Source organism: Lepidothrix coronata, unplaced genomic scaffold (genome assembly GCF_001604755.1).
Source record: "Lepidothrix coronata isolate B3197 unplaced genomic scaffold, Lepidothrix_coronata-1.0 Scaffold190, whole genome shotgun sequence".
Classification (NCBI taxonomy): Eukaryota; Metazoa; Chordata; class Aves; order Passeriformes; family Pipridae; genus Lepidothrix; species Lepidothrix coronata.
In genome coordinates, this window is record NW_016690370.1 from 1,231,604 (window position 1) to 1,242,585 (window position 10,982).

Genomic DNA, 10,982 nt, shown 5'->3' on the forward strand with positions numbered 1-10,982 from the left:
GATCTCAGCTTCCATCTGGATCTCAGCTTCCATCTGGAACTATCTGAGAAAAAGCCTTTAGAGCTTTCCTGCTTTAATCCAACGATCCTGGTGTGGATTTTGGGCTGGGCCTCTCCTGGGGTGTGTTTCCCAGGACACACAAAAAGTACAGCAGTTGCACAACTGAATTTTCTTCTTAAAATCTTGCGGAACTTAAGGTCAGTTTGATAGTTAACTGTGTAAAAGCTGAACCAAACTTGAAAGAAATTAAGAGTACTGAAAAATTAAGTTTTTAGAGCAGGATTAATCCTTTGGCATACCTGCCATCATTCCCCTTGAGTGGAGAGGCTCATAAAATAACACATGTGAAAAATGCTTGATGATGTTACACTTCAGCAGTTAAATACTGTCTGTCATTGTTTGCACACTTCAATCCCTTGGGACATGCCTGGGAAATGTCACAGCATTTCCTCTGCTGTTTGGGTGTTCAGGGAAGTGGGAAGCAGGAGTAATGAGTAGCTCATCCTTGTTTATTTATCAAGGAGATGGGAACAGGGCAGGGACTGGTTTAACTGCCTTTCACTGCCAGGTGTAATCCCGGTGTCTGACGGGCTCCTGGAGACAATCCTGAATCCTCTCTCCTCTTTTTTCCCTCTCCTGCCTCCTGTGAAGGGTAAATACCACCAGCAGCTCATCCCTCCATCCCCGTGTCCTCTTGCTGGATGTGATGCCAACCTCCTACTGCCCAGAATTTGCATCTGTGGCCCTGGCAGGGGATTTGTGGGCAGGTGGGAAGCAGTGGGGGCAGGAGAACACCCTGCTGTGCCCGTGCTATTTGCAGCCACATGGGATCTGGGCTGCAAACCCAAGGCAATGGTGCAGGCCTGCCACGAGGGATGAGATCATCCCACCATCTCCTGCCTTGGCAGGGTTGCTTCCTCTGGAATGTTTCTAAGAAATGACTTCAGAGATTGATGTAATTTATTGCCTAAGAGATCCTGCTCCGTGACCTCCTCCCCCAGTAATTTTAATCTTAAATCCTGATCCATAATATATCCTGGATATCCTACCCATCCAGCTGTTGATGCACAGCTGGGAGCTCGACAGCTTCAGTTTTCTTCTGCAGAATCTGAGGCCAGGAAATATTAAAATGTTGGGGAAAACACAAATAGACAGACCTGTATCTTACAAACACACTCAGTGCTTTCAAGTTCTCAGTCTTTATCTCCTTGTGTCATAAATACAGCCACACAAGAAATGAGCATTTAGCAGAGTTCTCTGTGCTTTGTGGCTCTTTTCTCTTTATAAAATTCACTTTGCATCCAGTTCTTCCTTCTGCATCCTCAGAGCCTCTACTTTTTCTTAAGGTTTTATTTTAGCTCTATTGCTATCCAGATTTTTCTTCTCCCCAGGGCATATCTATTTGTTTGGATGACTAACTTGCTTTTCCTGGATAAATCTGAATTTCTAAGTTCCTGATCCAAGTCTCTCCAATGATAAGTCATTGTCCATCTGTTTGCTCCCTCCTGAGCTTGTGCTGGGAGCTGCAAAGAGGATTAATGGATGTAGAGCAGGAATGCAAGTTAGGCCAGTCAGAACCAGCCAGGAACAGCCTCATGCCTTGTTTTCTGTGTTCCTGGCTGCTGGGGAAGGATTCCCTTTGGCTAGATTTATTCCCCACCCCTCCTTTTTATGCCCAGGTAACTTTCTGGAAAAGAATATTCTGATTTCCCACCATCATCAAGACTCAGGTTCCAGCCCCAAAGCTACCACTTAAACCTGTGTTTAATAAAGACCTTCATGCAAGTTCTTCAGGAAGAACTCAGGTCAAGCCATGAAGGTTGTTTGCACAGGGAGGTGGCTGAGCTTTCGTGCAGGATTTAAGCAAAAGGTTAAATCTGCTGCCAATAACTTGGTGTATCACTTCAGGAACCAGTTAAAATAGTGGTGTGTGTTTGGCTGCTAAAGCAAGATGTTATCAACTGCAGAGACATGATTTATTGAGGAATGGTGAACTGCTGGGGTGTTAAAGGGTGTTTTAGGAGTGATGCACCCACACAAAACATCATCCTAAAGCGTCAGGGTTAATTCCAGGTTTGCTCCTTGTTTGTGATGTTTCAGCTGACTGTCCTTGCGAGGTGTGTTGGGTTTGGGGGATAAGGATTTGCTAGTGGGGGGGTTACAGGGGTAGATTCCACGAGGAGCTGCCAGAATCTTCCCCCAGGGAGCCAGTGGCAGCTGGATCCAAGAGGACCCACTGCTGGGCTGAACCCAACAGTGTCTCTGGGATAAAGTTTTTAGGAAGGTGTGTGTGGGAAAACCACCTTCTGGAGACAAGAGTGAGAATATGTGGGAGCAACAGCCCTGCAGACCCCCAGGGTGGTGGAGAAGGAGGGGCAGGAGCTGCTCCAGCCTCTGAAGCTGAGATGCCCTGGAGTTTTGTGGTGCAGCCCATGGGGGAACAGAAATCCCCCTGCAGCTCGTGGAGACCCCACAGCAGAGCAGGGGGAGGTCTGAAGGGGGCTGTGATCCCGTGGGAAGCACACCCTGGATCAGATTCCTGCAGGAGCCCTGGAGAGAGGAGCCCTGGGCAGAGCAGGGGCTGAGGGTGGGAGTCCAAACCCTGAGGAGGGAGGAGCAGAGACATCGAGTGATGAACTGGCTGTGAGCCCTGTTCCCTGTCCCCCCTGCTGGGAGGGAAGCTGAGCCTGGGAAGAAGGGAGGGATGGGTGGGAAGATGTTTTTTAAGATGTAGTTTAATTTCTCATTACTCTCCTCTGATTTATTGGTAATAAATTTCCCCAAGCGGAGCCTGTTTTCCCTGTGACAGTGATGGCTGAGTGATCCTTCCATGCCCTTTTCCCAGCCCCCAAGCCCCCAAGACTTTCCTTGTGTTTTCTCCCCCCTGCCCAGCTAAGGAGGGCAGTGATGGAGTGGCTTTGGTGGGCACCGAGTGCCCAGGGTCACCCCCCACACAAGCTCATCTCTTGTATTCCTTAACTAATTAATTAAAACGTTAAATTCCATTTGCAAACTGACGGCTCTGGGACCTGTTCGCATTTTGAACAGCTCTGTGTGTCCCGTGCTGGCTCTGATTAGTGTTCCACTCGGTTTTAGGGGAAGCAGGGACAGCAGATGGCAATGTGGTGCTGCAAATCGACCGGGAAACCCTGGGCTGGGCCACAGAGTCCCCGTAAAAATCCAGGGAAGCTCTGCTGGGGGGGGACCTGCCTTTCGTCCTGACCTTGGGGTGGGTGCAGAGAGGGGCTCTGTGGTGGGGTTAGGGATGTGTGAACAGTTTTCCAGCATAATTAGATGTGGTTATGGGTTGCTCTAACTGAGAACCTGCCCCCAGGCTCAGGATATTTGTGCTGCTTTGTCCATCATCCTTGAACTCCGGGTCAGCTTTGCTGAGCTGGGATTTTGGTGAGGCTGGAGAGCTCTGGGCTGTTGTGGTGTTAGGGCACCAGCAGGGGGTCCTTTCTGCTTAAGGGAGGTCATTTTATGACTTTATTCCTTGGAAACTGCATAAAAGGCCAAACTTGGGTCCACAATGGGGTGGTTGGTGCTTACTGGGGGCTCCCTGTGGTTTTTTTTAGGGTTGTTACTATAGAATTAGTCTATCACAGACTGGTTTGGGTCAGAAGGGATCTTAAAGCCCATCCAGTGCTACCCCTGCCATGGGCAGGGACACCTTCCACCAGCCCAGGCTGCTCCAAGCCCCGTCCAACCTGGCCTTGGACACTTCCAGGGATCCAGGGGCAGCCCCAGCTTCTCTGGGTAACCTCTGTTAGTGCCTCATCACAGGATTTTCTGGTGTCTTTGCTGCTGCCAACCTCTTCCTGCCCATTTCTTCCTCCCAGGCTCTTCCTCGCTCTCAGCCTTGCTTTTTGGGAGCCATAAAATGAACTGTGACAGGTGTCACTGTGGCACAGTTTGGTGTCTCCACGTGTGCAGGATTAGGAGGCAGAGAAGCTGTAAATGCAACTTGGACACCTCCTTGATTTGTGAGACTCCTCAATTAATTAGGCATCCAAATAGTGTTGTCTGCACCTGCCATTGATTTTTGGATGGCAAATTAGTGGTACACAATTAGAGATGGTCCTTAAAAAATAAAAAAGAAGTTCATTAGACATTCTGGAGCCCAAAGCATCAATAAATCCAGTGGGTTTCCAGTGAGAGGTTTCTGCTTTTCCTTTCAATGCCTGGAAGATGAGAAAATGATACTCTGGGTTTCTTTGCAGGTGCTGGGACTTCCCACGTGCCTCATTTTGCACAGGAGCTCATTTTGGATGGAAAAGCAGGGAGAAGAGGGGTGATATGGGAGTTATTTTGAAGAACAGGGTTGTGGTTACTGAGCAAACAAAACCATTTCAGGGCCCTCAAATGTATTTGTGCAGCACTGAGGGGCTGCTGCTGGGGGTCTCTATCCCATAATTAACACACACTCAAAGCCCTGGAGACTGTGGAAAGTTTTTATATTACAAAAAGTGTGTTTTCCCCTTGCTTAATTCTTGGTCTAAATAATGAACCAGGGAAATATGAGAATTTAACTTCCCTCCTGCTCCCGTCACATGGACACCACTTGTCCATCCACCTGAATAATTCTTTTAAGCCCTTGAAAAGAAAGAAGTCATGGTGAAAGAGGATCAAAATTGGGTATCTATGTTTCCAATACTTTATCCAATATTTTCCCTGACTGTAAGCTGGAATTTGGGAATTATTTTGGGCAAATTTGGTTGTTGACACAGAAATTAATCACATTTCCTAAATCTCTACATCTAAACTCTTTCCATATCTGGTGCAGTCTCACAGCTGAGAAGCACATGCTGACTGCAGGAATAACAACCTGTTGCAAACACTTTAGGGGTGTAAAGTTTGGATTCTGGGCTGGACCGTGGCCCCCAAAGAACTCTGAATTGGGGGTTTAATTCCCACTGCTTAACACAAGCATAAAATGATATTTGTTTTAAAAAATACAGGCTTCTTTTCTCATTATTTTGCAGTGCAATTGTTCCTTTAACACTGTCAGTCCCTCTCACACCAGTCTGAGCTATTTTGGAACAGCAATAATTATTTCTTTCACCAGCAAAGTCCAGGTGATGTTCTCTGCAACGTTCTGAAGCAGATGGGAGCAAGAGGAGATGAGCAGCTTGGGTTTGATTCAGTGCAGCTTAATGGAAGTAGCCTTAAAAGTCAAAGGGTTTAAAGCTGATTTTTCACACAGTTTATATGTAGAAAAGAACAAATCCTGCCTTGCCAGGATGCCCAAATGAATAACACCAGCAAAATGTCTCGTTAGGAGACAGAACATAAATAGTGTCAGCTTAGAAGGGAGACAAAAGTGTTGTTAACATCACTGAGGGAAGGAATTAAGTCATGTAGAACAGGCTGGAAGCAGATGTAGGGATCACTTAAGCTGAGCAAGGCTCTGAAGTAGGTGTAGAACAACTGTGACCTTTAGCAAAAGACCAGCCTGTGCAAGGGAGATGAGTTTGCTTCATCCCTCAGGTGGTGGTTTTATAGGATTTAATCCCTGGCTCTCAAAGGTCAGAAGATTTTAGGGGGGAGATGTGGTTTGTGTCACTAAAATTCATAAACTGAATCTTCATGATGAACTGTAACTCTGCTCTCTGGTGTCCCTATAAAATTCAATTTTGTGCTTTTTGAGTGAGGGCTTCCTGCCCAGGGGAGAGCCCTCCCCCCAAAACCTCCACCCCCAGTTTATCCAGTGCTTTGACTGGGAACTGTGGGCTGGGGGAGCTGACATGAGGCTGGGCTGGAAAAACAGCCATTGGATCATTTGGGTTGGAGGGTTTTGGGCCACCACCCCACCAAATCAGGGTCAGCTTTGAACCTTCACCTACAGAAAGCTGATTGAAATGACAGAAGAGGGGGTGAAGGGTCTCTTTTCCCCGGGTGACAAGTGACAGGATGAAAGGAAACAGCCTCAAGTTGTGCCAGGGGAGGTTTAGGCTGGATTTTGGGGAAAATATCTTCATGGAAAGGGAGGTCAGACACTGGAACAGGCTGGACTCACCATCCCCAGAGGGATTTCAAAGCTCTGTGGATGTGGCACGTGGGGACAGGGGTGGCCTTGGCTGTGCTGAGGGAATGTTTGGATTTGATAGTCTTAGAGATCTTTTTCAATCTAAATGATTCTAACCTCCCCTTTTTTTTTTTCTTCTCCTTTATTTTCCTGTGCTCTGTGAGTGAATTTTAGCTGTGTGGGAGGATGTCCATCTTCACTGACTATCATCTTCCAACCCAGGCTTTGACACTTGTTAAATATCCCAGTGGAGCATCTTATCAAATTCCTTCTTGCTTCCATAACACAACTAATGGTGGCTATGGAACTGTTCAACTCCTTCCTGCATTTCCCATCAATGCCTCAAGTTTTGGGGGTGATAAATCCACCAAATAGGTGCAGTAACCACTCATCTTTAAGGTTGATAAGATTTATTCCTGTGGGTTTAGCGTGTGGGAAGCAGTCACAGGCTCTGCTGGCTCTTGTATAAAGAAACCCCAGTGCAACACAAGGTGTTTGGAAGCTCAGAGCCCTGGAATACCAGAATTTCATGAGGATAAAATGCTATTTACCATCTTGAGTGCATTAGATATTCAGCATTGAAGGCTTTTCCATGAAGTTTACCTGCTGGTGATTCCAAATGAGATGAGTCAGAAGAGATTTGTTTGGGAGACTTGGCAACTTTTGGTTTTATGAAGAATGAATTTAAAAACATTCCTCCTGTGTCTACAGGATGGAAATAGTGTTTAACTCTGTGAGGTGCATTGGAATAAAAATATTTATGGGATCACAAATAAACCTTTGAGCCTGACACTGCAGCTGTGGTGTTTATGGGTGGGTTGGTTGTTCCAGATCCTGTGGGAACAGAGCATTTTCCATGGTACCAAACTGTGCAGAGTGACACAATGTTCAGGTGTCTTAAACTTATTAAAAAAAGTTCCTCTTCTACACTGGTGGATCACTGAGAAATGCATTAACCAGGAATCCTTCCGGGGCAAATTTGTCTTCTGTGCTGGTGATAAACATCAGATTTGGAATATTTGCTTCCAAAATGCATCACTAAAGCTTTGGAAAACTGGACAAACAGTTTGCAATGAATAGAGTGTGATGGGCTTCCTTTTGGGACAATCCTTGTACCTCTTGGTAGCAGAGCACCCTGATCTTTGAGTGTTCATGTGTCTCTCTAGGCCTTTTCAGTGGAATTTTTGACACTGGGATTAAGGCAGGAGGATTAAATAGCTCTTGGGAAGGGAGCAGGCTCTTAGATTTGTGGTTAGACTAAGGATGTTGATGGTCCTGGGATTAGATGCTGATCCCGTGTTTGTTGTGCAGCTTCTCTTCTGTTCCTTCTGGGATTTATCTCCCTGACTCCGGAGGGTCCTTCCCTGCCTTGAACACTTATTTTTTCAGGCTCAAGGTACGCTCAGAGAGGAGAAATTTGGCTTTGGCTGCAGCCCAGGGGCTTCCATGATGCCCCAAGGCTTGGGTTCACCTGTGCCCAATCCCGACTCTCATCCCTGAATATGAGAATTTGTAGTTTGAAACTAAGGACAGCTTTAACTTCCAGCTGAAGAACAATAATGGAAAAGAACTCCAAGCTATTAAAGCAGTAATCAGAGTTATAAACAGCCACAGCCTCTCTGGCTATTCCCAAATATATCTTCCCATCCCTTAGTCACTGTTGTTGTCCCTGTTTACCACCAATATAAATGTTTCCACTCAATTGGTTGTAATAGACTCAGTCACTTTAAGGAAAATCACTTGGAAAAAGAGGTGCTTGAACATATATATATATTTTTTTTTCCAGAGGTTCATAAAACCTTCCTGAAACTAAAAAAAAAAAAAAATTAAATCCAAATTACAACCTGCTGTTCCCAAAGCAGACTAAATTCATCTGTGACATAATTAGAGTTACAGCATCTCTTGGCAGCCAACAAGAGTAATCAAGAAGGAAACTAAAAACATCTCAGGCACTGGAAAGTGTTTTTAAAACTGAAATAAAGCACTTGAGCAAAAAAAGTAACTTAAAATTTAAAAAAAAAAAAGAGGTTTAGTGATGAATGGTTGTGTTCACATCTCTGATTTATTCTGAATAAACAAGTTATAATTGAAAATACAGGAATATCAACAACTCCAGTGTTTAAGGTGAACCCACAGACACCAATATCTGGAATTACAGGAATTCACTTGGATTTCAACTCCATGTGCCCCCCTTCTTGTTTAAAAATGAAGATGTTCAAAAGACAACAATTTGTTCCCCAGTTTATAACCTGATCATTAATTTCCTGGGTGTTTTAGGTTTTCAGGAGTGGGAGGTGGATATGTGCCAGATGTGGATCCCAAGGCTGGGATGCAGAGTTAGCCTTTATTTGCTCCAAGAGTTGCTTAATACCCCTGGAAGGGCTGTGATGACAAGAGAAAATATTTGTGCCATTACATAATACATAAATATAAATTTTGAATGAAATAATGAAAATATAAATTGTGCCATTTAGCTGTTTAATAAAATATAGAATAGATACAGAAATACTTTAATTGGGTAAGGAAATGTCCTGTTCTCTGTTTTAATGGAAAAACAGTGATTTTTTTTTTTTTTCCTTCTTTTTAGACAAAACCCAAATATGAGTTAGGGGAGATATTTTCAAGGCAGCGTAAAATATTTTGAGTATCCAGAAGAATTTGTTATGCGAGAACTGGAGTGGAATTTTGATTATGCAGAATTTGAAAAGAATTTTGAATGTCCAAAAGAATTCGCTGCGTGCTGGGGCAGGGTGGAATCATGGAATTGTTTAGGTTGGAATTGCCCTCTAAGAGTATTGAATCCAACCAGCACTGCCAGGGCCACCACTAATCCTTGTCCCCAAGTGTCAGGGAAATAAATAAACCCCTGGTGAGCTCTACTATGAGTTGCTGGTGGCAGGATCTCCTGGTTACTACTTGCTTAATTCAAACAGAGAAGTAGCTGCTCCTTGGAGTAACTTATCCCCCCAGGAGCACTTAATGAGCTCCCAATCAATCTCAGGTGCTCTCAGAGGGGTTATCCTTCCCTGTTACACTGAAAAATTCCCCAAAACTTTCATCCTAATTCAGTGTAATGGCAGTGCTGGGATGCAGCAATGATTGATTCTCTCTGCCTTTAAAATCTTCCTTATACTCCTGAGCAGGGCAAACAAAAATCCAGCCTGAGTCATCTGCAAATCAAACTTTTGATTGCTTATCCCATTCAAAAAAGTGATTAAAAGGTCATAAAACTGTAGTTAAGTAGCAGCTCTTGCTGGGTATCATATTCCTGTTTCCCTTCAGGCTGTGGGCCAGTGAGCTCTGGGTAACTGTACCCTAAATTTGAGCTCCTTTTTCTGAGGCACTGCCAGAACATTCCAGCATCTCACATCGTTGATAATCAGCCTTGAAAGCACTTCCAAGTGATGCTTAAATCCTGCATATCATCTAAAACCTTTTCCACGTGGGGATTGTCCAATCCCCAGGTCACACAGTGCCCGGAAAAGCAGGAATAATGAGCAGAAGGTCTGTTTGACCAGATGCACCAGCAGCCAAATGGGAGTGGGATAATCTCCCTCCCAGGGCTTTACCATCATACAGCAGATTAATTGATCAGGCCAGCTTGATTAGTCCAGGGTGAATTCAGCTGTTTATGAACTTGGCCTAAAGCCAGAATATCTTCTACTTCTCTATTTTTGTGTCATTGAGGGGTATAGATATGCTAAACTTCAACATTCAAATGTAATTTTCCTTCTTTTTTTTTTCCTTATTGTTTCTGAAAATCTCCACATCCTGTTTCATCTTGGCCAAACTTCCTCCTGTAATATCTGCATTTTAACAGCTACAGAATCTCCTACAACATAATTACTGTCTTTATGATATCCATGTGACCTGTCCTCCTCTCGCTTATTGTCTCCAGGTTTTATCCTTCTAGGAATACTATAATTAGCATTTAGTGCCTCCAAGCTGCTTGTTTTGGGAAATGAGAGACAAATACTTGCAGGTGACTTCCCTGCTATTCTGGTTTTACCCCAGTCTCTGCCTCCTTTTCTTTCTCCTGGTATCTTGAACCATCTCATGAAAAACCATGTGCTGGATATTCAGTCTCAGTGCACACCAGGCTGATCCAAGGTGGAATTTTTTTTTCCCTGAGATGCTTGGATATATTCACAATATCAGCACCTGTCTGCTTTATCTTACAGCCTAAATGTTTCTGTAGCTAAAAAGCCTCTGGAGGTGAATACATAATCACTGTGGGGAAGTTATCTAGGAAATAGAACTTTCTCTCTTCTCAAATTCTCTGGGAACCCCATAAGATTTTCCTTGAGCTCGTTTGAAAGTCAATGTTAACTTTTAATCCATTCTGTGAATACATCTTTGCCCCTGGATTTCTTGTGGACAGTTTGAGTATTTGAAATCCAGGTAATGCCTCTTTTTTTTGTAGCCCCAAGTATGGATTTATCCTTGAGCTCTGCTTGGGGCATCACCCAAAGCCAGTTGTAAGTCATGAGAGTTAATCCAATACCATTAATCAGTAGAAAACTGAGGTGTGTTAAAGGTCTGACTTGATTTTTCCTTCTCAATCCTGTTGTCTTGAGCAGGATTACAAAGACCTCAGAAAGGGAGGATGTTGAATATTTTCTCCAGCAACACTAAAGAGGATGCTCCTCATTTTGGACACATCAATGGAGCTTATTAAAACCAAACTCTAGGCTTTTGTTACATAATCAATGAATCTAATCAAGTTTTATAGCAAGGGTGAATTTATTTTATGTTGTCATAAATTCTCCTCATTTTACCCATCAACATCTACCAGGTATTTGAAAAGCAGTTGGAAATAGAAACCCTCACATGGACAACGTTTTCCATGAAGGAATTTTCCCTAATATCCAACTTAACCTCCCCTGGCACAGCTGGAGGCTGTTCCCTCTCCTCCTGTCCCTTGTTCCCTGGGAGCAGAGCCCGACCCCCCCCC